Source organism: Oncorhynchus keta, unplaced genomic scaffold (genome assembly GCF_023373465.1).
Source record: "Oncorhynchus keta strain PuntledgeMale-10-30-2019 unplaced genomic scaffold, Oket_V2 Un_contig_15382_pilon_pilon, whole genome shotgun sequence".
Lineage (NCBI taxonomy): Eukaryota > Metazoa > Chordata > Actinopteri > Salmoniformes > Salmonidae > Oncorhynchus > Oncorhynchus keta.
This window is the reverse complement of record NW_026279286.1, coordinates 34993-61713: the sequence shown is the minus strand read 5'-3', so window position 1 is coordinate 61713 and position 26721 is coordinate 34993. Positions and strand designations below refer to the sequence as shown.

General features: G+C 45.4%; 1 pseudogene; it reads right to left on the bottom strand.

The window, feature by feature from the left end:
- Nucleotides 1-254: 254 nt before the first annotated feature.
- LOC127918967 (uncharacterized) lies at nucleotides 255-15437 on the bottom strand (annotated as a pseudogene).
- Between the last annotated feature and the right edge of the window lie 11284 nt (nucleotides 15438-26721).

Below are 26721 nucleotides of genomic sequence, written 5' to 3'. Positions count from 1 at the left end.
TTGTGTGGATCGATAGGTGAAAAACATCACTTGGAATCCCGTTTTAGATTTTAAGGAAACATTTTTTTTGAAGACAGCACAAAGGTTGTGTCAATTTTCACTCGCGACTGTAGATTGAGCTGAGGGTGAGGCTGATGGTAGTTACACTCGTTATAGATTCAGGGTCTAAAGGTCATCTAAAGGTTACACATCTGGCTGGACTCTAGTCCTCCCACTCCATAGGCTGGAGCCATGGGATTGGCTGATTGGGTTTCTTAGGCACGGCAGCAGGGGCAGGAGCGAAGCCTGTTTGGTGCTTGGAGAGAGTTTTGGTCTGCTGCTGTGCTGTGGAGCCCCTCTGCCCTGTCCCCCAAGGCCTTGACAATGGCCTGGTCCAGCTCCAGGGCCTCATCTGTGGCTGATCTTCCCGTAGGAGCTGTCTGATGGTGAACAGAGCCAGGTCAGACTTACAGCCCAGGTAGCTGCGCAGGTTGAGCTCTGGGAACAGAGTTTCTCTGAGAGCCTGGACCAGCTCGGTGTCTGTATGGGTAGGGGATCTCCCTCTGCTCAGCTGGCGAGACACGTCCTGCTCCAAGGAGACGTAACACAGCATGTCCTCGCTCAGACCTGACTTCCACACAGGTTGCCTGTTCTGTTGGTTCTCCCAGGGAGATGGGACTAATCTGGCAGCTCCTGCCCCCCCGGATGGCACCTTATTGGGCTTCGACCGCTGCTGCTGGAGGCTGTTCTGGGTCTGAGACCCGGTGTTCTGGTAGTGTTTGGACCCAATATGGCTCTGGGTCCAGCCTTTCTGGTAGTTTTTGAGGTCATTCCACTTCTTGCCCGGTGCTCTGGGCTTCTTTGGCAACAGCTTGTTAAGCCCATCCTGGTCTGCCAGATCTCCATCTAACAGCTGGTTGAGCCCATCCTGGTCTGCCAGATCTCCATCTAACAGCTGGTTAAGCCCATCCTGGTCTGCCAGGTCTGCCAGGTCTCCATCTAACAGCTGGTTGATGACCTGCCTCCTCAGGAACGGAGAGGTGACCGTCTGAGTAGCACCCTGTAGTCCTCTGCCTGAATCAGATGCAGAGCCAAGTACAATAGAGTTTAAGTCCCAGAGGGACATGTCCTATACGGTGTGGCGTTGGCCTGGTGCATGCATCGGCCTGGCCAATTGGGAGACATCGAAAGTAAGATTCAGATTCCCCTTCTGAAGGCAGACGGGGGCCCCCCTCACCCCCCCAGGCAAGCTAGAGGAAGAGGACATGCAGCACTGCCATGCCAAAGAGGAGCCATACTCAAGAGAGTCATGCTATTATAAAGAAGCGTACAGCCCTTGGAAATAGAAAGTGAATTTGAGGAGATGAGAAGAACATGCAGATTCCTGTCATACTGTCAAGACCACAGAGCAGAGCATGGCATGTCATACAGACTGTATTATGGTATGTGGATCTATAGTGTGTGGTGAACCGCCACTGAAGAGAGGGCTGGCAAGTCACATTTATGAGCTAAGGGAGAGCATGGTCCTTCTGTAGCTCAGTTGGTAGAGCATGGCGCTTGTAACGCCAGGGTAGTGGGTTCGATTCCCGGGACCACCCATACGTAGAATGTATGCACACATGACTGTAAGTCGCTTTGGATAAAAGCGTCTGCTAAATGGCATATATTTATTTATATTTATATTTATCTCATTTCATCCCATTCTGAAGCGGTAGCGTTTTACTTTCTACAGACATGAAGCCCCGTCTTTTAAAAAGCTCGTTGATGACGATCAAGTCAGAGATAAAGTCAGGAATAAAGTAGAGAATAATAAAGGATCAACTTGAAAAGTGAAAGTCGTGAAAAGCATCCGAGAGGACAGAGAAGCACAGTTACGGTAAGCACCAAGCAGACACCCAGAAACCATAACCAGGTGATAGCAGACGAGCTACAGACAGTTTGACAGCACTGGTCTCTACCCCACAGATCTCATCCACCCACACCGACCCTAATCTAACACCAACCCTAGTTCATAACCACCCTAATTCATCCCTCCCTAATCTAACAGCAACCCCAGTTAATCCCTCCCTAATCTAACACCGACCCCAGTTCATAACCACTCTAATCCAGCACCAACGCCAGTTCATCCCTCCCTAATCTAACACCAACCCTAGTTCATCCCTCCCTAATCTAACAGCAACCCCAGTTCATAACCACCCTAATCCAGCACCAACCCCAGGTCATCCCTCCCTAATCTAACACCAACCCTAGTTCATCCCTCCCTAATCTAACACCAACCCCAGTTCATCCCTCCCTAATCTAACACCAACCCCAGGTCATCCCTCCCTAATCTAGCACCAACCCCAGTTCATCCCTCCCTAATCTAACACCAACCCCAGGTCATCCCTCCCTAATCTAACACCAACCCCAGGTCATCCCTCCCTAATCTAACACCAACCCCAGTTCTTACCTCCCTAATCTAGCACCAACCCCAGTTCATACCACCCTAATCTAACACCAACCCCAGGTCATCCCTCCCTAATCTAACACCAACCCCAGGTCATCCCTCCCTAATCTAGCACCAACCCCAGTTCATCCCTCCCTAATCTAACACCAACCCCAGGTCATCCCTCCCTAATCTAACACCAACCCCAGGTCATCCCTCCCTAATCTAACACCAACCCCAGTTCTTACCTCCCTAATCTAGCACCAACCCCAGTTCATACCACCCTAATCTAACACCAACCCCAGGTCATCCCTCCCTAATCTAACACCAACCCCAGGTCATCCCTCCCTAATCTAGCACCAACCCCAGTTCATCCCTCCCTAATCTAACACCAACCCCAGTTCATCCCTCCCTAATCTAACACCAACCCCAGGTCATCCCTCCCTAATCTAACACCAACCCCAGGTCATCCCTCCCTAATCTAACACCGACCCCAGGTCATCCCTCCCTAATCTAACACCAACCCCAGTTCATACCACCCTAATCTAGCACCAACCCCAGTTCATCCCTCCCTAATCTAGCACCAACCCCAGTTCATCCCTCCTAATCTAACACCAACCCCAGTTCATACCACCCTAATCTAACACCAACCCCAGGTCATCCCTCCCTAATCTAACACCAACCCCAGGTCATCCCTCCCTAATCTAACACCAACCCCAGGTCATCCCTCCCTAATCTAGCACCAACCCCAGTTCATCCCTCCCTAATCTAACACCAACCCCAGGTCATCCCTCCCTAATCTAGCACCAACCCCAGGTCATCCCTCCCTAATCTAACACCGACCCCAGTTCATCCCTCCCTAATCTAACACCGACCCCAGTTCATCCCTCCCTAATCTAACACCAACCCCAGGTCATCCCTCCCTAATCTAACACCGACCCCAGTTCATCCCTCCCTAATCTAACACCAACCCCAGGTCATCCCTCCCTAATCTAGCACCAACCCCAGGTCATCCCTCCCTATTCTAACACCGACCCCAGGTCATCCCTCCCTAATCTAACACCGACCCCAGTTCATCCATTAAAGCAAAAACAATAGGTAGTTGATACCAGATGACCTTGACAGCCCCCGACCCCACAGAAATCAACCCCCAGCCCCAGGTCCCACCCCAATCTCAAGCCCCCCAGCCACAGGGCCCACCCCAATCTCAAGGCCCCCAGCCACAGGGCCCACCCCAATCTCAAGGCCCCCAGCCACAGGGCCCACCCCAGTCGACCCCAGCCAACCCCTTTAAAGCTGCTTTTTAAAGTGCTGCAGAAAAAGAAGCTTTGCCATTCATCATTCAAGCTGACTTTAATCATCATGCTCCAATAATAGATCTAACCCATTGGGCCAGTTTCCCGGACACAGATTAAGCCTAGCCCTGGACCAAAAATACTTTTCAATAGAGATTCTTAAATCCATTGAGAATGCTTCTTAGTCCAGGACTAGGCTTAATCTGTGTCCTGGAAACCAGCCCATAGAGTATTAATAGTACTGTGGTAGTATTGTAGTGGTAATGTGGCAGTACAATAGTATCACTGTGGTAGTACGGTAGTAGTATGGTAGTAGTACTGTGGTAGTGCTGTGGAGGTACTGTAGTAGTAATATTCTAGTACTGTAGCAGTACTGTGGTAGTACTGTTCTAGTATTGTATTAGTGCTGTGGTAGTATTGTGGTAGTACTGTACTAGTACTGTGGTAGGAATGTGGTAGTACTGTAGTAGTACTGTAGTAGTACTGTGGTAGGACTGTGGTAGTACTGTAGTAGGACTGTGGTAGTACTGTAGTAGGACTGTGGTAGTACTGTAGTAGGACTGTGTTAGTACTGTACTAGTACTGTGGTAGTACTGTTCTAGTACTGTGGTAGTACTGTTCTAGTACTGTGGTAGTACTGTGGTATTACTGTGGTAGTACTGTACTAGTACTGTACTAGTACTGCGGTAGTACTGTAGTAGTACTGTGATTGTACTAGTACTGTGGTAGTACTGTGGTAGTGCTGTTGTAGTACTGTACCAGCACTGTGGTAGTACCGTTCTAGTACTGTGATAGTACTGTAGTAGTACTGTTCTAGTACTGTGGTAGTGCTGTGGTAGTACTGTGGTAGTACTATGGTAGTACTGTGGTATGGCTGTGGTAGTACTGTAGTAGTGCTGTGGTAGTGCTGTAGTAGCACTGTGGTAGTACTCTAGTAGTACTGTGGTAGTACTGTGGTAGGAGTGTAGCACCATACTCACCCCCCTGGAAAGAGCAGAGCACAACTCTGTTGTCCGTGTACTGTGGTTTCCTGTAGTTGCTGTTCATGGCCACTGGGGCCGACTCCTGTTGGTGGGAGGAGTAGATGGCCGTTGCTAGGGCCAGAAACTAAGGGTACAACAAAACATCTCAGTCACAAAGCGATGTTTCAGACAGAGACAGGGCCAGAGACTAAGGGTAAACTAAGAGACAATTGGTTTATTGTGGTTTCAGATACAGTTATAAATCCATATATGTAATTGTTTTATGTTGCAGGGATAGTCGAGGAAATGAACAAGCGTGACTGACATCAAACCAAGGCCCTTTACTAGCAGAAATCTGCAGTAAGGGCATTAAGATGCTTTTGATGTAACTCTGACCCTGATGTTAAAACCCTCAGTGGAGGATACTAGATAGGCCGGCTCCAGTGTGAACCTAAACCGGTCTGATTGAGATGGACTAACCTGTTTGAGTGAGATGGACTAACCTGTTTGAGTGAGATGGACTAACCTGTTTGAGTGAGATGGACTAACCTGTCTGATTGAGATGGACTAACCTGTTTGAGTGAGATGGACTAACCTGTTTGAGTGAGATGGACTAACCTGTTTGAGTGAGATGGACTAACCTGTTTGAGTGAGATGGACTAACCTGTTTGAGTGAGATGGACTAACCTGTTTGAGTGAGATGGACTAACCTGTCTGATTGAGATGGACTAACCTGTCTGATTGAGATGGACTAACCTGTTTGAGTGAGATGGACTAACCTGTTTGAGTGAGATGGACTAACCTGTTTGAGTGAGGTGGACTAACCTGTTTGAGTGAGATGGACTAACCTGTTTGAGTGAGATGGACTAACCTGTTTGAGTGAGATGGACTAACCTGTTTGAGTGAGATGGACTAACCTGTCTGATTGAGATGGACTAACCTGTCTGATTGAGATGGACTAACCTGTCTGATTGAGATGGACTAACCTGTTTGAGTGAGATGGACTAACCTGTTTGAGTGAGATGGACTAACCTGTTTGAGTGAGATGGTGACAGGGTTTTTGAACACAGTCCAAAGCACGCTGGGATAGCAGGGGGGAGTGGTCAACGAGCCATCATAACGGTAGTATTCATCCAAGAGTACAGGCAGCAGACTGCGGATGTTGAAGGCTGGGACCTGCACCCTCTGATCTACATGTTCCAATAGAAAGGAATTAAATTGAATATAATGGAATGGAATGGAATAGGATGGAATGGAATGGAATAGGATGGAATGGAATGGAATGGAATAGAATAGAATAGAATAGGATGGAATGGAATAGAATGGAATGGAATGGAGTGGAATGGAGTGGAATGGGATGGAATGGAATAGGATGGAATGGAATAGAATGGAGTGGAATGGGATGGAATAGGATGGAATGGAATGGAATAGGATGGAATGGAATGGAATAGGATGGAATGGAATAGGATGGAATGGAATGGAATAGGATGGAATGGAATGGAATGGAATAGGATGGAATGGAATGGAATAGGATGGAATGGAATGGAATAGAATAGAATAGAATAGAATAGGATGGAATGGAATAGAATGGAATGGAATGGAATGGAGTGGAATGGGATGGAATGGAATAGGATGGAATGGAATAGAATGGAGTGGAATGGGATGGAATAGGATGGAATGGAATGGAATAGGATGGAATGGAAAGGAATGGAATAGGATGGAATGGAATGGAATAGGATGGAATGGAATGGAATAGGATGGAATAGGATGGAATGGAATAGAATAGGATGGAATGGAATAGAATGGAATGGAATGGAATAGGATGGAATGGAATAGAATAGGATGGAATGGAATAGAATGGAATGGAATGGAGTGGAATGGGATGGAATGGAATAGGATGGAATGGAATGGAATGGAATGGAGTGGAATGGAATGGAATGGAATAGGACGGAATGGAATGGAATAGAATGGAATGGAGTGGAATGGGATGGAATGGAATAGGATGGAATGGAATAGAATGGAGTGGAATGGGATGGAATAGGATGGAATGGAATGGAATAGGATGGAATGGAATGGAATAGGATGGAATGGAATGGAATGGAATAGGATGGAATGGAATGGAATAGGATGGAATGGAATGGAATGGAATAGGATGGAATGGAATGGAATAGGATGGAATGGAATGGAATAGGATGGAATGGAATGGAATAGGATGGAATGGAATGGAATGGAATAGGATGGAATGGAATGGAATGGAATAGGATGGAATGGAATGGAATGGAATGGAATGGAGTGGAATGGGATGGAATGGAATGGAATGGAATAGGATGGAATGGAATGGAATGGAGTGGAATGGAGTGGAATGGAATGGAATGGAATAGGATGGAATGGAATGGAATGGAATGGAGTGGAATGGAGTGGAATGGAATGGAATGGAATGGAGTGGAATGGGATGGAATAGGATGGAATGGAATGGAATGGAGTGGAATGGAGTGGAATGGAATAGGATGGAATGGAATGGAATGGAATAGGATGGCATGGAATGGAATGGAATAGGATGGAATGGAATGGAATGGAATGGAATAGGATGGAATGGAATGGAATATGATGGAATGGAATGGAATAGGATGGAATGGAATGGAATGGAATGGAATAGGATGGAATGGAATAGGATGGAATGGAATGGAATAGGATGGAATGGAATGGAATAGGATGGAATGGAATTGAATGGAATAGGATGGAATGGAATGGAATGGAATGGAATAGGATGGAATGGAATGGAATAGGATGGAATGGAATGGAATGGAATAGGATGGAATGGAATAGGATGGAATGGAATGGAATAGGATGGAATGGAATAGGATGGAATGGAATAGGATGGAATGGAATGGAATAGGGTGGAATGGAATGGAATGGAATAACATGGAATGGAATGGAATAGGATGGAATGGAATGGAATGGAATAGGATGGAATGGAATAGGATGGAGTGGAATGGAATAGGATGGAATAGGATGGAATGGAATAGGGTGGAATAGGATGGAATGGAATAGGGTGGAATAGGATGGAATGGAATAGGATGGAATGGAATGGAATGGAATAGGATGGAATGGAATAGGATGGAATGGAATGGAATTGAATGGAATAGGATGGAATGGAATATGATGGAATGGAATAGGATGGAATGGAATAGGATGGAATGGAATGGAATAGGATGGAATGGAATAGGATGGAATGGAATAGGATGGAATGGAATGGAATGGAATATAATGGAATAGGATGGAGTGGAATGGAATGGAATGGAATAGGATGGAATGGAATAGGATGGAGTGGAATGGAATAGGATGGAATGGAATAGGATGGAATGGAATAGGATTGAATGGAATAGGATGCAGTGGAATGGAATGGAATAGGATGGAATGGAATGAAATAGGATGGAGTGGAATGGAATAGGATGGAATGGAATAGGACGGAATGGAATAGGATGGAATAGGATGGAATGGAATGGAATGGAATAGGATGGAATGGAATGGATTAGGATGGAATGGAATAGGATGGAATGGAATGGAATAGGATGGAATGGAATAGGATGGAGTGGAATGGAATAGGATGGAATGGAATAGGATGGAATGGAATGGAATAGAATGGAATAGGATGCAGTGGAATGGAATGGAATAGGATGGAATGGAATGAAATAGGATGGAGTGGAATGGAATAGGATGGAATGGAATAGGACGGAATGGAATAGGATGGAATGGAATAGGATGGAATGGAATGGAATGGAATAGGATGGAATGGAATAGATTAGGATGGAATGGAATTGAATGGAATAGGATGGAATGGAATAGGATGGAATGGAATTGAATGGAATAGAATGGAATGGAAAATAATGGAATAGAATGGAATGGAATAGGATGGAATAGAATATAATGGAATAGAATGGAATGGAATAGAATAGAATGGAATGGAATAGGATGGACTGGAATAGAATTTAATGGAATAGGATGGAATAGAATATAATGGAATAGAATGGAATGGAAAAGGATGGAATATAATATAATTGAATGGAATGGAATAGAACAGAACAGAACAGAATGGAATATAATATAATATAATGGAATGGAATACGATGGAATATAATTTAATGGAATGGAAAAGGATGGAATATAATAGAATTGAATGGAATAAAACAGAATGGAATAGAATATAATGGAATTAATGTAGTCTAAAACGCACCTCTGTATTTAATACCATTGATGTACTTGAGGAACTGAGCAAACGCTGGGTTGAATTCCCCGACCTGCAGCAGAGGTACAGTTAGTTAGTAATAGACGGTCCCAAATCGCTCCCTGTCCCTCCAACTGGCACTATCCCCTTGATGTTTGCAGACTTGTAAGGTGTAAGAATCCAAGAATTATGACCAAGGGGAAAGGGTAAGGAGCAATTTTGGGACTGTCTGAGAGTCTGTAGTGAGCCTCTCCTCTCCTCTCCTCTCCTCTCCTCTCCTCTCCTCTCCTCTCCTCTCCTCTCCTCCTCTCCTCTCCTCTCCTCTCCTCTCCTCCTCCTCTCCTCTCCTCTCTCCTCCCCTCCTCTCATCCTGCTACTCTCCTCTCTCCTCTCCTCTTCTCTTCTTCGCTCCTCTCTTCTCTTCTTCGCTCCTCTCTTTTCTTCTTCGCTCCTCTCTTCTCTTCTTCGCTCATCTCCCCTCCTCTCATCCTGCTACTCTCCTCTCTCCTCCTCATCTTCTCTTCTCCTTTCGTCCCTCCTCTCCTCCACTTACCTCCCCTCTCCTTGATGCCCCTACCTCTACCTCTACCCTACTCACCTCTATCAGAACTCCCAGTACAGCCAGGCCGTCTGACTTGTCTGCTGCCACAGAGATGTTGGGGTACTTGTCTGAGTTGAAGAGCACCATATGCATCTGAGGAGAGACATTGGGAGAGATAAGTCAGGATACCCTGTAGCTACAAACACTTATGTCACCATCAGTCACAGGGTAATGTAATTATATATACCTAACTCTATCTAGTCTAGTTTATCAGGGTAATGTCAGTAGGTATAAATCGATGAACCTAGCCTGGCATGCAGGTGATGGCCCATACATCTGCACTATATACACTATATGCATTCAGAAAGCATTCAGACCCCTTGACTTTTTCCACATTTTGATACGTTGCAGCCTGCATGTATTAAATTGTTAGTTTCCCTCATAAATCTACACACAAAACCCCATAATTAAAAAAGCAAAAATAGTTTTTTAAAATGTATATAAAAAATAAAAATAAATTACATATCCCATTTACATATGTTTTCAGACCCTTTACTCAGTACTTTGTTGAAGCACATTTGGCAGTGATTACAGCCTTGAGTCTTCTTGGGTATGACGCTACAAGCTTGGCACTCTTGTATTTGGGGAGTTTCTCCCATTCTTCTCTGCAGATCCTCTCCAACTCTGTGCGTCGCTGCACAGATATTTTTGGGTCTCTCCTGAGATGTTAGATCTGGTTCAAGTCTGGGCTCAGGCTGGGCCACTCAAGGACATTCAGAGTCCTGAAGCCACTCAAGGACATTCAGAGACTTGTCCTGAAGCCACTCCTGCATTGTCTTGGCTGTGTGCTTGTTGTGCTGTTTGAAGGTGAACCTTCGCCCCAGTCTGAGGTCTTGAGCGCTCTGTAGCAGGTTTTCATCAAGGATCTCTCTGTACTTTGCTCTGTTCATCTTTCTCTCGATCTTGACTAGTCTCCCAGTCCCTGCTGCTGAAAAACATCCCCCACGGTGTGATGCTGCCACCACCATGCTTCACCGTAGGGATGGTGCCAGGTTTCCTCCAGATGTGACACTTGGCATTCAGGCCAAAGAGTTCAAACTTGGTTTCATCAAACCAGAGAATCTTGTTTCTCATGGTCTGAGAATCTTTAGGAGATTTTTGGAGCGAGCTGTCACGTGCCTTTTACTGAGGAATGGCTTCCGTCTGGCCACTCTACCATAAAGGCCTGATTGGTGGAGTGCTGCAGAGATGGCTGTCCTTCTGGAAGGCTCTCCCACTTCCACAGAGAAACTCTGGAGCTCTGTCAGAGTGACCATCGGGTTCTTGGTCACCTCCCTGGCCAAGGCCTTTGTCCCCTGATTGCTCCGTTTGGCCGGGCGGCCAGCTCTAGGAAGAGTCTTGATGGTTCCAAACACTGTGTTCTTGGGGACCTTCAATGCTGCAGAAATGCATCGGAAATGCAACTGCTTCTGGATGCAACGTCAGCACAAGAACTGTTCGTAGGGAGCTTCATGAAATGGGTTTCCATGGCCGAGCAGCCGCACACAAGCCTAAGATCACTATGTGCAATGCCAAGCGTCGGCTGGAGTGGTGTACATTTTGCCGCCATTGGTCTCTGGAGCAGTGGAAAGCCTTCCCGGAAGAGTAGGGGATGTTATAGCAGCAAAGGGGGGACCAACTCCATATTAATGCCCTTGATTTTAGAATGAGATGTTTAACGAGCAGGTGTCCACATACTGTTGGTCATGTAGTGAATCTTCTCCTTCCTCACTATAAATAGTCTTGGAGAGAACTATCCATCCATCTTCTCCTTCTCAACTAGTACCTCTTCCCTGCAGACCATCATCATAGTCTTGGAGAGGACTATCCATCCATCTTCTCCTTCTCAACTAGTACCTCTTCCCTGCAGACCATCATCATAGTCTTGGAGAGGACTATCCATCCATCTTCTCCTTCTCAACTAGTACCTCTTCCCTGCAGACCATCATCATAGTCTTGGAGAGGACTATCCATCCATCTTCTCCTTCTCAACTAGTACCTCTTCCCTGTAGACCATCATCATAGTCTTGGAGAGTCCAGTCAGTGTGTGTGGGTAGAGTCCAGTCAGTGTGTGGGTAGAGTCCAGTCAGTGTGTGGGTAGAGTCCAGTCAGTGTGTGGGTAGAGTCCAGTCAGTGTGTGTGGGTAGAGTCCAGTCAGTGTGTGTGGGTAGAGTCCAGTCAGTGTGGGTGGGTAGAGTCCAGTCAGTGTGTGGGTAGAGTCCAGTCAGTGTGTGGGTAGAGTCCAGTCAGTGTGTGTGGGTAGAGTCCAATCAGTGTGTGTGGGTAGAGTCCAGTCAGTGTGTGGGTAGAGTCCAGTCAGTGTGTGGGTAGAGTCCAGTCAGTGTGTGGGTAGAGTCCAGTCAGTGTGTGGGTAGAGTCCAGTCAGTGTGTGTGGGTAGAGTCCAGACAGTGTGTGGGTAGAGTCAGTGTGTGGGTAGAGTCCAGTCAGTGTGTGGGTAGAGTCCAGACAGTGTGTGGGTAGAGTCCAATCAGTGTGTGTGGGTAGAGTCCAGACAGTGTGTGGGTAGAGTCCAGTCAGTGTGTGGGTAGAGTCCAGTCAGTGTGTGGGTAGAGTCCAGTCAGAGTGTGTGGGTAGAGTCCAGTCAGAGTGTGTGGGTAGAGTCCAGTCAGAGTGTGTGGGTAGAGTCCAGACAGTGTGTGTGGGTAGAGTCCAGACAGTGTGTGTGGGTAGAGTCCAGTCAGTGTGTGTGGGTAGAGTCCAGTCAGTGTGTGGGTAGAGTCCAGTCAGAGTGTGTGGGTAGAGTCCAGACAGTGTGTGTGGGTAGAGTCCAGTCAGTGTGTGTGGCTAGAGTCCAGTCAGTGTGTGTGGGTAGAGTCCAGTCAGTGTGTGTGGGTAGAGTCCAGTCAGAGTGTGTGGGTAGAGTCCAGACAGTGTGTGTGGGTAGAGTCCAGTCAGTGTGGGTGGGTAGAGTCCAGTCAGTGTGTGTGGGTAGAGTCCAGTCAGTGTGTGTGGGTAGAGTCCAGTCAGTGTGTGGGTAGAGTCCAGTCAGTGTGTGTGGGTAGAGTCCAGTCAGTGTGTGGGTAGAGTCCAGTCAGTGTGTGTGGGTAGAGTCCAGTCAGTGTGTGTGGGTAGAGTCCAGTCAGTGTGTGTGGGTAGAGTCCAGTCAGTGTGTGTGTGTAGAGTCCAGTCAGAGTGTGTGGGTAGAGTCCAGTCAGTGTGTGTGGGTAGAGTCCAGTCAGTGTGTGTGGGTAGAGTCCAGTCAGTGTGTGTGTAGAGTCCAGTCAGAGTGTGTGGGTAGAGTCCATTCAGAGTGTGTGGGTAGAGTCCAGTCAGTGTGTGTGGGTAGAGTCCAGTCAGTGTGTGTGGGTAGAGTCCAGTCAGTGTGTGTGGGTAGAGTCCAGACAGTGTGTGTGGGTAGAGTCCAGTCAGTGTGTGTGGGTAGAGTCCAGTCAGTGTGTGTGGGTAGAGTCCAGTCAGTGTGTGGGTAGAGTCCAGTCAGTGTGTGTGGGTAGAGTCCAGTCAGTGTGTGTGGGTAGAGTCCAGTCAGTGTGTGTGGGTAGAGTCCAGTCAGTGTGTGTGGGTAGAGTCCAGTCAGTGTGTGTGGGTAGAGTCCAGACAGTGTGTGTGGGTAGAGTCCAGTCAGTGTGTGTGGGTAGAGTCCAGTCAGTGTGTGTGGGTAGAGTCCAGACAGTGTGTGTGGGTAGAGTCCAGTCAGAGTGTGTGGGTAGAGTCCAGTCAGTGTGTGTGGGTAGAGTCCAGTCAGTGTGTGTGGGTAGAGTCCAGTCAGTGTGTGTGGGTAGAGTCCAGTCAGTGTGTGTGGGTAGAGTCCAGTCAGAGTGTGTGGGTAGAGTCCAGTCAGTGTGTGTGGGTAGAGTCCAGTCAGTGTGTGGGTAGAGTCCAGTCAGTGTGTGGGTAGAGTCCAGTCAGTGTGTGTGGGTAGAGTCCAGTCAGTGTGTGTGGGTAGAGTCCAGTCAGTGTGTGGGTAGAGTCCAGTCAGAGTGTGTGGGTAGAGTCCAGACAGTGTGTGTGGGTAGAGTCCAGTCAGTGTGTGTGGGTAGAGTCCAGTCAGAGTGTGTGGGTAGAGTCCAGTCAGTGTGTGTGGGTAGAGTCCAGTCAGTGTGTGTGGGTAGAGTCCAGTCAGTGTGTGTGGGTAGAGTCCAGTCAGTGTGTGTGGGTAGAGTCCAGACAGTGTGTGGGTAGAGTCCAGTCAGTGTGTGTGGGTAGAGTCCAGACAGTGTGTGTGGGTAGAGTCCAGACAGTGTGTGGGTAGAGTCCAGTCAGTGTGTGTGGGTAGAGTCCAGACAGTGTGTGGGTAGATTCATCTGATTCACATTTGGAGGTCCTACCTCCATTCCCTTATTTCTAATTGCATTGCATTTAGACATGACAATGAAAAGCAAACATTTTAAAAATACTTCACAGTGAACCCGCCCATTGCAGTCTCTCATTTTCCACCAAAGATTAACTGAATCATAAAAGAGTTCTACATACTGTCATTCATGGTTCTCATCTACAGACATTCTGTCATTCATGGTTCTCATCTATAGACATTCTGTCATTCATGGTTCTCATCTATAGACATTCTGTCATTCATGGTTCTCATCTATAGACTGGAAAGAATGGATGAAGGTTCTCTGTCTTGAACCACAGAGCTAGACGATACACCTTCTAATGGTTCTCTGTCTTGAACCACAGAGCTAGACGATACATCTTCTAATGGTTCTCTGTCTTGATCCACAGAGCTAGACGATACACCTTCTGATAGTTCTGTCTTGAACCACAGAGCTAGACGATACACCTTCTAATAGTTCTGTCTTGAACCACAGAGCTAGATGATACATCTTCTAATGGTTCTCTGTCTTGAACCACAGAGCTAGATGATACATCTTCTAATGGTTCTCTGTCTTGAACCACAGAGCTAGACGATACATCTTCTAATGGTTCTCTGTCTTGATCCACAGAGCTAGACGATACACCTTCTGATAGTTCTGTCTTGAACCACAGAGCTAGACGATACACCTTCTGATAGTTCTGTCTTGAACCACAGAGCTAGACGATACACCTTCTGATAGTTCTGTCTTGAACCACAGAGCTAGACGATACACCTTCTAATAGTTCTGTCTTGAACCACAGAGCTAGACGATACACCTTCTAATGGTTCTGTCTTGAACCACAGAGCTAGACGATACATCTTCTAATGCATATTGTTTCTCCCTGTTTACAGTTTATTTAAATTGTAATGTTCTGAGAGTCTAAAACCAGAACGGAGCACAGATTCCTTCACTGGAATCTAGATATAGATAGTGATGATGTCATCCAAACCACACAGACCAGACTCTAACTGAGTGTTCAATTATACTATAAAATGGAAGATGCACAATAAGCTGGTTTTCTAACTGTTGAATGGGGAAAGGGTGTGTTCCTCAAAATGCACAGCTGACTACCACTTGGGCCACTTGATGTTGAGAGAAATAGGACAGAGATTTACAGACAGACAGGCGGTCAGCTCTCTGAAACTCCCTCAGCTGTAGTCTGGACAGAAGGCCAGCGTGAGTGTGTGTGTGTGTGTTGTTGTGAGGGTGTGTGTTGTTGTGAGGGTGTGTGTGTTGTGAGGGTGTGTGTGTGTGTGTTGACCCTGTGTTAAGTATATTATGGGAAGACTTCAAAGGGCTGTCCTGTGTGTGTGTGTGTGTGTGTGTGTGTGTGTGTGTGTGTGTGTGTGTGTGTGTGTGTGTGTGTGTGTGTGTGTGTGTGTGTGTGTGTGTGTGTGTGTGTGTGTGTGTGTGTGTGTGTGTGTGTGTGTGTGTTGGTGTTAATGGCTCCAGTCTCTGTACCCATTAAATGTCAGCAGCTGAAGTCACTGGCTTTCACATAATTAGTCTGAGCCATCAAACTGTCCAGAACGCTGAAGGCCACCTGGTGGTCAACTTTCCAAAGTTCCACCGCTCCTCTGCAAACTCCACTGGCTTTCCAGTCGAAGCCCACATCCACTTCCAGACCATGGTACATGCCTACGGAGCAGCAAGAGGCGCGGCCCTTCCCTACCTGCAGGCTATGCTAAAACCCTACACCCCAACCAGAGCCCTCCGTTCTGCCACCTCTGGTCTCTTGAACCAGAGGTGGCTCCCTCTCAGCCCAGTCTAAGCTCTCATCTATCCTGCCACCCCAATGGTGTCGCCATCTTCCCCCTGAAGCTAGGACAGCAGAGTCCATCTTCCCCCTGAAGCTAGGACAGTAGAGTCCCTGTCCATCTTCCCCCTGAAGCTAGGACAGCAGAGTCCCTGTCCATCTTCCCCCTGAAGCTAGGACAGCAGAGTCCCTGTCCATCTTCCCCCTGAAGCTAGGACAGCAGAGTCCCTGTCCATCTTCCCCCTGAAGCTAGGACAGCAGAGTCCCTGTCCATCTTCCCCTGAAGCTAGGACAGCAGAGTCCCTGTCCATCTTCCCCCTGAAGCTAGGACAGCAGAGTCCCTGTCCATCTTCCCCCTGAAGCTAGGACAGCAGAGTCCCTGTCCATCTTCCCCCTGAAGCTAGGACAGCAGAGTCCCTGTCCATCTTCCCCCTGAAGCTAGGACAGCAGAGTCCCTGTCCATCTTCCCCCTGAAGCTAGGACAGCAGAGTCCATCTTCCCCCTGAAGCTAGGACAGCAGAGTCCATCTTCCCCCTGAAGCTAGGACAGCAGAGTCCATCTTCCCCCTGATGCTAGGACAGCAGAGTCCATCTTCCCCCTGAAGCTAGGACAGCAGAGTCCATTCCCATCTTCTGAAAACATCTGAAACCTCTTCAACGTGTATCTTAAATAAGATCTCAGTCAGTCTTATCCCCTGTAGGTCTCTGTCCCAGCTGTAGGTCTCTGTCCCAGCTGTAGGTCTCTGTCCCAGCTGTAGGTCTCTGTCCCAGCTGTAGATCTCTGTCCCAGCTGTAGGTCTCTGTCCCAGCTGTAGGTCTCAACCCCAGCTGTAGGTCTCTACCCCAGCTGTAGGTCTCTACCCCAGCTGTAGGTCTCTACCCCAGCTGTAGGTCTCTACCCCAGCTGTAGGTCTCTGTCCCAGCTGTAGGTCTCTGTCCCAGCTGTAGGTCTCTGTCCCAGCTGTAGGTCTCTGTCCCAGCTGTAGGTCTGTCCCAGCTGTAGGTCTCAACCCCAGCTGTAGGTCTCTACCCCAGCTGTAGGTCTCTACCCCAGCTGTAGGTCTCTACCCCAGCTGCAGGTCTCTGAACCAGCTGCAGATCTCTGAACCAGCTGTAGGTCTCTACCCCAGCTGTAGGTCTCTAACCCAGCTGTAGGTCTGTCCCAGCTGTAGGTCTGTCCCAGCTGTAGGTCTACCCCAGCTGTAGGTCTCTACCCAAGCTGTAGGTCTCTACCCCAGCTGTAGGTCTCTGTCCCAGCTGCAGGTCTCTACCCCAGCTGTAGGTCTCTACCCAGGCTGTAGGTCTGTCCCAGCTGTAGGTCTGTCCCAGCTGTAGGTCTCTACCCCAGCTGTAGGTCTCTACCCCAGCTGTAGGTCTGTCCCAGCTGTAGGTCTCTACCCAGGCTGTAGGTCTGTCCCAGCTGTAGGTCTCTGTCCCAGCTGTAGGTCTCTGTCCCAGCTGTAGGTCTCTACCCCAGCTGCAGGTCTCTGAACCAGCTGCAGATCTCTGAACCAGCTGTAGGTCTCTACCCCAGCTGTAGGTCTCTAACCCAGCTGTAGGTCTGTCCCAGCTGTAGGTCTGTCCCAGCTGTAGGTCTACCCCAGCTGTAGGTCTCTACCCAAGCTGTAGGTCTCTACCCCAGCTGTAGGTCTCTGTCCCAGCTGCAGGTCTCTACCCCAGCTGTAGGTCTCTACCCAGGCTGTAGGTCTGTCCCAGCTGTAGGTCTGTCCCAGCTGTAGGTCTCTACCCCAGCTGTAGGTCTCTACCCCAGCTGTAGGTCTGTCCCAGCTGTAGGTCTCTACCCAGGCTGTAGGTCTGTCCCAGCTGTAGGTCTCTGTCCCAGCTGTAGGTCTCTGTCCCAGCTGTAGGTCTCTACCCCAGCTGTAGGTCTCTGTGTAACAGTGTGTAACAGTGTGTTAGTGTGTACCAGTGTGTTAGTGTGTAACAGTGTGTAACAGTGTGTTAGTGTGTAACAGTGTGTAACAGTGTGTACCAGTGTGTTAGTGTTTAACAGTGTGTTAGTGTGTAACAGTGTGTTAGTGTGTACCAGTGTGTTAGTGTGTAACAGTGTGTACCAGTGTGTTAGTGTGTAACAGTGTGTACCAGTGTGTTAGTGTGTAACAGTGTGTAACGGTGTGTTAGTGTGTAACAGTGTGTTAGTGTGTACCAGTGTGTAACGGTTTGTTAGTGTGTTAGTGTGTTAGTGTGTAACAGTGTGTTAGTGTGTACCAGTGTGTTAGTGTGTAACAGTGTGTAACAGTGTGTACCAGTGTGTTAGTGTTTAACAGTGTGTTAGTGTGTAACAGTGTGTTAGTGTGTACCAGTGTGTTAGTGTGTAACAGTGTGTACCAGTGTGTTAGTGTGTAACAGTGTGTAACGGTGTGTTAGTGTGTAACAGTGTGTTAGTGTGTACCAGTGTGTAACGGTGTGTTAGTGTGTTAGTGTGTTAGTGTGTAACAGTGTGTTAGTGTGTACCAGTGTGTTAGTGTGTACCAGTGTGTTAGTGTGTACCAGTGTGTAACAGTGTGTTAGTGTGTTAGTGTGTTAGTGTGTACCAGTGTGTAACAGTGTGTTAGTGTGTACCAGTGTGTAACAGTGTGTTAGTGTGTACCAGTGTGTAACAGTGTATAACAGTGTGTACCAGTGTGTAACAGTGTATAACAGTGTATAACAGTGTGTAACAGTGTGTTAGTGTGTACCAGTGTATAACAGTGTGTAACAGTGTGTTAGTGTGTAACAGTGTGTAACAGTGTGTAACAGTGTGTACCAGTGTGTTAGTGTGTACCAGTGTGTAACAGTGTATAACAGTGTATAACAGTGTGTACCAGTGTATAACAGTGTATAACAGTGTGTACCAGTGTGTAACAGTGTATAACAGTGTATAACAGTGTGTAACAGTGTGTTAGTGTGTACCAGTGTGTAACAGTGTATAACAGTGTATAACAGTGTATAACAGTGTGTACCAGTGTGTAACAGTGTGTTAGTGTGTACCAGTGTGTAACAGTGTGTTAGTGTGTACCAGTGTGTAACAGTGTGTTAGTGTGTAACAGTGTATAACAGTGTGTACCAGTGTGTAACAGTGTATAACAGTGTATAACAGTGTGTAACAGTGTGTTAGTGTGTAACAGTGTATAACAGTGTGTAACAGTGTGTTAGTGTGTACCATTGTGTACCAGTGTGTCAGTGTGTTAGTGTGTACCAGTGTGTTAGTGTGTACCAGTGTATAACAGTGTATAACAGTGTGTAACAGTGTATAACAGTGTGTACCAGTGTGTTAGTGTGTACCAGTGTATAACAGTGTGTACCAGTGTGTTAGTGTATAACAGTGTATAACAGTGTGTACCAGTGTGTCAGTGTGTTAGTGTGTTAGTGTATAACAGTGTATAACAGTGTGTTAGTGTGTACCAGTGTGTTAGTGTGTAACAGTGTGTACCAGTGTGTACCAGTGTGTTAGTGTGTAACAGTGTATAACAGTGTGTAACAGTGTGTTAGTGTGTACCAGTGTGTAACAGTGTATAACAGTGTATAACAGTGTGTACCAGTGTATAACAGTGTATAACAGTGTGTAACAGTGTGTACCAGTGTGTAACAGTGTATAACAGTGTATAACAGTGTGTACCAGTGTATAACAGTGTATAACAGTGTGTAACAGTGTGTACCAGTGTGTAACAGTGTATAACAGTGTATAACAGTGTGCACCAGTGTATAACAGTGTATAACAGTGTATAACAGTGTGTACCAGTGTATAACAGTGTATAACAGTGTGTAACAGTGTGTAACAGTGTGTAACAGTGTATAACAGTGTGTACCAGTGTATAACAGTGTATAACAGTGTGTACCAGTGTGTTAGTGTGTAACAGTGTGTAACAGTGTGTAACAGTGTGTTAGTGTGTAACAGTGTATAACAGTGTGTACCAGTGTGTTAGTGTGTACCAGTGTGTAACAGTGTATAACAGTGTGTTAGTGTGTACCAGTGTATAACAGTGTGTAACAGTGTATAACAGTGTGTCAGTGTGTTAGTGTGTCCCAGTGTATAACAGTGTGTCAGTGTGTTAGTGTGTCCCAGTGTATAACAGTGTGTACCAGTGTGTTAGTGTGTACCAGTGTGTAACAGTGTATAACAGTGTATAACAGTGTGTCAGTGTGTTAGTGTGTACCAGTGTATAACAGTGTGTACCAGTGTATAACAGTGTGTACCAGTGTGTTAGTGTGTAACAGTGTGTAACAGTGTGTAACAGTGTGTTAGTGTGTAACAGTGTATAACAGTGTGTCAGTGTGTTAGTGTGTACCAGTGTATAACAGTGTATAACAGTGTATAACAGTGTGTACCAGTGTATAACAGTGTGTACCAGTGTGTTAGTGTGTACCAGTGTATAACAGTGTGTACCAGTGTGTTAGTGTGTACCAGTGTATAACAGTGTGTACCAGTGTGTTAGTGTGTACCAGTGTATAACAGTGTATAACAGTGTGTCAGTGTGTTAGTGTATAACAGTGTATAACAGTGTATAACAGTGTGTCAGTGTGTTAGTGTGTAACAGTGTATAACAGTGTGTCAGTGTGTTAGTGTATAACAGTGTATAACAGTGTGTACCAGTGTATAACAGTGTGTACCAGTGTGTTAGTGTGTAACAGTGTGTTAGTGTATAACAGTGTATAACAGTGTGTAACAGTGTGTAACAGTGTATAACAGTGTGTAACAGTGTGTACCAGTGTGTTAGTGTGTTAGTGTATAACAGTGTGTACCAGTGTATAACAGTGTGTACCAGTGTGTAACAGTGTGTACCACTGTGTTAGTGTGTACCAGTGTATAACAGTGTGTAACAGTGTATAACAGTGTGTTAGTGTGTACCAGTGTATACCAGTGTGTACCAGTGTGTACCAGTGTATAACAGTGTATAACAGTGTGTTAGTGTGTAACAGTGTGTTAGTGTATAACAGTGTATAACAGTGTATAACAGTGTGTAACAGTGTGTTAGTGTATAACAGTGTATAACAGTGTATAACAGTGTGTAACAGTGTGTTAGTGTATAACAGTGTATAACAGTGTGTAACAGTGTATAACAGTGTGTACCAGTGTGTTAGTGTGTACCAGTGTATAACAGTGTATAACAGTGTGTAACAGTGTGTTAGTGTATAACAGTGTATAACAGTGTGTAACAGTGTGTTAGTGTATAACAGTGTATAACAGTGTGTAACAGTGTGTTAGTGTATAACAGTGTGTACCAGTGTGTACCAGTGTGTAACAGTGTATAACAGTGTATAACAGTGTATAACAGTGTATAACAGTGTATAACAGTGTATAACAGTGTGTATGTACCAGTGTGTCAGTGTATAACAGTGTATAACAGTGTGTAACAGTGTATAACAGTGTGTACCAGTGTGTTAGTGTGTTAGTGTATAACAGTGTGTAACAGTGTGTACCAGTGTATAACAGTGTATAACAGTGTGTACCAGTGTGTAACAGTGTATAACAGTGTATAACAGTGTGTACCAGTGTGTTAGTGTGTAACAGTGTGTAACAGTGTGTACCAGTGTGTTAGTGTGTTAGTGTATAACAGTGTATAACAGTGTGTAACAGTGTGTACCAGTGTATAACAGTGTATAACAGTGTATAACAGTGTGTAACAGTGTGTACCAGTGTATAACAGTGTATAACAGTGTGTACCAGTGTGTTAGTGTGTTAGTGTATAACAGTGTATAACAGTGTGTAACAGTGTGTACCAGTGTATAACAATGTATAACAGTGTATAACAGTGTGTAACAGTGTGTACCAGTGTATAACAGTGTATAACAGTGTGTACCAGTGTGTACCAGTGTATAACAGTGTATAACAGTGTGTACCAGTGTATAACAGTGTATAACAGTGTGTACCAGTGTGTAACAGTGTATAACAGTGTGTTAGTGTATAACAGTGTATAACAGTGTGTACCAGTGTATAACAGTGTATAACAATGTGTACCAGTGTGTAACAGTGTGTACCAGTGTGTTAGTGTATAACAGTGTATAACAGTGTGTAACAGTGTATAACAGTGTGTTAGTGTATAACAGTGTGTACCAGTGTGTAACAGTGTGTACCAGTGTATAACAGTGTATAACAGTGTATAACAGTGTGTACCAGTGTGTACCAGTGTGTAACAGTGTGTACCAGTGTATAACAGTGTATAACAGTGTATAACAGTGTGTAACAGTGTATAACAGTGTGTTAGTGTATAACAGTGTGTACCAGTGTGTAACAGTGTGTACCAGTGTATAACAGTGTATAACAGTGTATAACAGTGTGTACCAGTGTGTAACAGTGTATAACAGTGTGTACCAGTGTGTTAGTGTATAACAGTGTGTACCAGTGTATAACAGTGTATAACAGTGTATAACAGTGTGTACCAGTGTGTACCAGTGTGTTAGTGTGTACCAGTGTGTACCAGTGTATAACAGTGTGTAACATTGTATAACAGTGTGTACCAGTGTATAACAGTGTGTTAGTGTGTACCAGTGTATAACAGTGTATAACAGTGTATAACAGTGTATAACAGTGTGTACCAGTGTGTACCAGTGTGTAACAGTGTGTACCAGTGTGTAACAGTGTGTAACAGTGTGTATCAGTGTGTAACAGTGTGTATCAGTGTATAACAGTGTGTAACAGTGTGTAACAGTGTGTTAGCAAACTGTCTGCCGTTGGCCAGTGTGTAACAGTGTGTTCTGATCCGGCAGTGGAAACTGTGTTTGAGCAGTGTGTTCTGATCCGACAGGCAGGTGTTCCTGAGCCCCTGTGGACAGCTGAACTGGAACAGTGTGACAGTTAACTCTCTTTAGACGGTAGGACAGGCTGGACAGATACATCCTCCTGGGTGTACTCTAGGACAGCTGAACTGGAGAGAGAGGAGACATTAACTCTCTTTAGAGATGTACTCTAGAGACAGCTGAACTGGAGAGAGGGGAGACATTAACTCTCTTTAGAGATGTACTCTGGGAACAGCTGAACTGGAGAGAGAGGAGACATTAACTCTCTTTAGAGATGTACTCTAGAGACAGCTGAACTGGAGAGAGAGGAGACATTAACTCTCTTTAGAGATGTACTCTAGAGACAGCTGAACTGGAGAGAGAGAGAGACATTAACTCTCAGCTGAACTGGAGAGATGTACTCTGAACAGGTTGAACTCTCTAGAGATGTACTCTAGAGACAGCTGAACTGGAGAGAGGAGACATTATTAACTCTCTTTAGAGATGTACTCTGAGGACAGCTGAACTGGAGAGAGAGAGAGACATTAACTCTCTTTAGAGATGTACTCTAGGGACAGCTGAACTGGAGAGAGAGAGAACATTAACTCTCTTTAGAGATGTACTCTAGAGACAGCTGAACTGGAGAGAGAGACATTAACTCTCTTTAGAGATGTACTCTAGGGACAGCTGAACTGGAGAGAGAGAGACATTAACTCTCTTTAGAGATGTACTCTAGAGACAGCTGAACTGGAGAGAGAGAGACATTAACTCTCTTTAGAGATGTACTCTAGAGACAGCTGAACTGGAGAGAGGAGACAGTTAACTCTCTTTAGAGATGTACTCTAGAGACAGCTGAACTGGAGAGAGAGACTCTCTTTAGAGATGTACTCAGCTTTAACAGATGTATAACTCTAGAGAGCAGTGAACTGGAGAGAGTGAGAGACATTAACTCTCTTTAGAGATGTACTCTAGAGACAGCTGAACTGGAGAGAGGGAGACATTAACTCTCTTTGGAGATGTACTCTAGAGACAGCTGAACTGGAGAGAGTGACATTAACTCTCTTTAGAGATGTACTCTAGAGACAGCTGAACTGGAGAGAGAGAGACATTAACTCTCTTTAGAGATGTACTCTAGAGACAGCTGAACTGGAGAGAGAGAGACATTAACTCTCTTTAGAGATGTACTCTAGAGACAGCTGAACTGGAGAGAGAGGGAGACATTAACTCTTTTAGAGATGTACTCTAGAGACAGCTGAACTGGAGAGAGAGAGACATTAACTCTTTTTAGAGATGTACTCTAGAGACAGCTGAACTGGAGAGAAAGAGAGACATTAACTCTCTTTAGAGATGTACTCTAGAGACAGCTGAACTGGAGAGAGAGAGACATTAACTCTCTTTAGAGATGTACTCTAGAGACAGCTGAACTGGAGAGAGAGAGACATTAACTCTCTTTAGAGATGTACTCTAGAGACAGCTGAACTGGAGAGAGAGAGACATTAACTCTCTTTAGAGATGTACTCTAGAGACAGCTGAACTGGAGAGAGAGAGAGACATTAACTCTCTTTAGACTCTCTAGAGACAGCTGAACTGGAGAGAGAGAGAGACATTAACTCTCTTTAGAGATGTACTCTAGAGACAGCTGCACTGGAGAGAGAGAGACATTAACTCTCTTTAGAGATGTACTCTAGAGACAGCTGAACTGGAGAGAGAGGGAGACATTAACTCTCTTTAGACTGGAGATGTCTGAATCCCTGACTAAAGATGCAGAGCAACCTGTTCTCTGCTGTCAAACTATTAGTCTGATAATTAGCTTGGCATGAAGGATGATGATGATGATGATGATGTAACAATGTCTGGCTGTGTAGGCATGGAATCACTAAGACATGCTGGCACTGACCGTAGTGAATGGCACTATGACCGCATGGAATCTACTATTAGGCATGGAATGGCACTATGTAAAATGCCACCCTGGATTTACTATGTAGGATGGAACGGCACTATGTAGTCATGGAATGGCACTATGTAGTCATGGAATGGCACTATGTAGGCATGGATTGGCACTATGTAGGCATGGAACGGCACTATGTAGGCATGGAATGGCACTATGTAGGCATGGAGCAACACTATGTAGGTCTGGAATCAAACTATGTAGTCATGGAATAATTACTATGTAGGCATGGAATGATGACTATGTAGGATGGAATAACACTATGTAGGCATGGAATGGCACTATGTAGGCATGGAATAACACTATGAGGTATGGCATAACACTATGTAGGCATGGAATAGAAAGGCTAATGGCACTATGTAGGTATGGACCCTATCACTATGTAGGCATGGAATGGCACTATGTAGGCATGTAATGGCACTATGTAGGCATGGAATATCACTATGTAGGCATGGAATGGCACTAAGTAGGCATGGAACAGCACTATGCAGGCATGGAACAGCACTATGTAGGCATGGAATAACACTATGTAGGTATGGAATAAAACTATGTAGGCATGGAATAACACTATGTAGGTATGGAATAACACTATGTAGGCATGTAACAGCACTATGTAGGCATGGAACGGCACTATGTAGGCATGGAATAACACTATGTAGGTATGGAATAACACTATGTAGGCATGGAATAACACTATGTAGGCATGGAATAACACTATGTAGGTATGGAATAACACTATGTAGGCATGGAATAACACTATGTAGGTATGGAATAACACTATGTAGGTATGGAATAACACTATGTAGGTATGGAATAACACTATGTAGGTATGGAATAACACTATGTAGGTATGGAATAACACTATGTAGGTATGGAATAACACTATGTAGGCATGTAACAGCACTATGTAGGCATGGAACGGCACTATGTAGGCATGGAATAACACTATGTAGGTATGGAATAACACTATGTATGCATGGAATAACACTATGTAGGTATGGAATAACACTATGTAGGCATGGAATAACACTATGTAGGCATGGAACAGCACTATGTAGGCATGGAATGGCACTATGTAGGCATGGAATAACACTATGTAGGCATGGAACAGCACTATGTAGGCATGGAATGGCACTATGTAGGCATGGAACAGCACTATGTAGGAGATGGAATAACACTATGTAGGAGATGGAATAACACTATGTAGGCATGGGACAGCACTATGTAGGCATGGGATGGCACTATGTAGGAGGTAGGGTGTCATTAGAGATATGTTTTACCTACCTCCTCATGCCTTTGCACACACTGTATATAGACTTAGGGTGTCTTATACTGTGGTATTGGCTTGTTTAGAGTTTTACTCCATGTGTAACTCTGTGTTGTTGTTTGTGTCACACTGTCATTAGAGATATCTAGGAGAGGTGCAGTTAGTAAATGACAACTTGTTCTCAACTGGCCTACCTTGTTAAATAAAGGTGAAATAAAATACAATTAAAATAAATAGCTCCACTCTGTAGGGAGATAGGGTGTCATTAGGTATGTTTTTATGTATTTATTTATTTATTTTACCTTTATTTAACCAGGTAGGCAAGTTGAGAACAAGTTCTCATTTACAATTGCGACTTGGCCAAGATAAAGCAAAGCAGTTCGACAGATACAACGACACAGAGTTACACATGGAGTAAAACAAACATACAGTCAATAATACAGTATAAACAAGTCTATATACAATGTGAGCAATGAGGTGAGAAGGGAGGTAAAGGCAAAAAAAAAGATATATAGGCCATGGTGGCAAAGTAAATACAATATAGCAAGTAAAACACTGGAATGGTAGTTTTGCAATGGAAGAATGTGCAAAGTAGAAATAAAAATAATGGGGTGCAAAGGAGCAAAATAAATAAATTAATTAAATACAGTTGGGAAAGAGGTAGTTGTTTGGGCTAAATTATAGGTGGGCTATGTACAGGTGCAGTAATCTGTGAGCTGCACTGACAGTTGGTGCTTAAAGCTAGTGAGGGAGATAAGTGTTTCCAGTTTCAGAGATTTTTGTAGTTCGTTCCAGTCATTGGCAGCAGAGAACTGGAAGGAGAGGCGGCCAAAGAAAGAATTGGTTTTGGGGGTGACTAGAGATATACCTGCTGGAGCGTGTGCTACAGGTGGGAGATGCTATAGTGACCAGCGAGCTGAGATAAGGGGGGACTTTACCTAGCAGGGTCTTGTAGATGACATGGAGCCAGTGGGTATGGTGACGAGTATGAAGCGGAGGCCAGCCAACGAGAGCATACAGGTCGCAATGGTGGGTAGTATATGGGGCTTTGGTGACAAAACGGATGGCACTGTGATAGACTGCATGCAATTTGTTGAGTAGGGTATTGGAGGCTATTTTGTAAATGAGATCGCCAAAGTCGAGGATTGGTAGGATGGTCAGTTTTACAAGGGTATGTTTGGCAGCATGAGTGAAGGATGCTTTGTTGCGAAATAGGAAGCCAATTCTAGATTT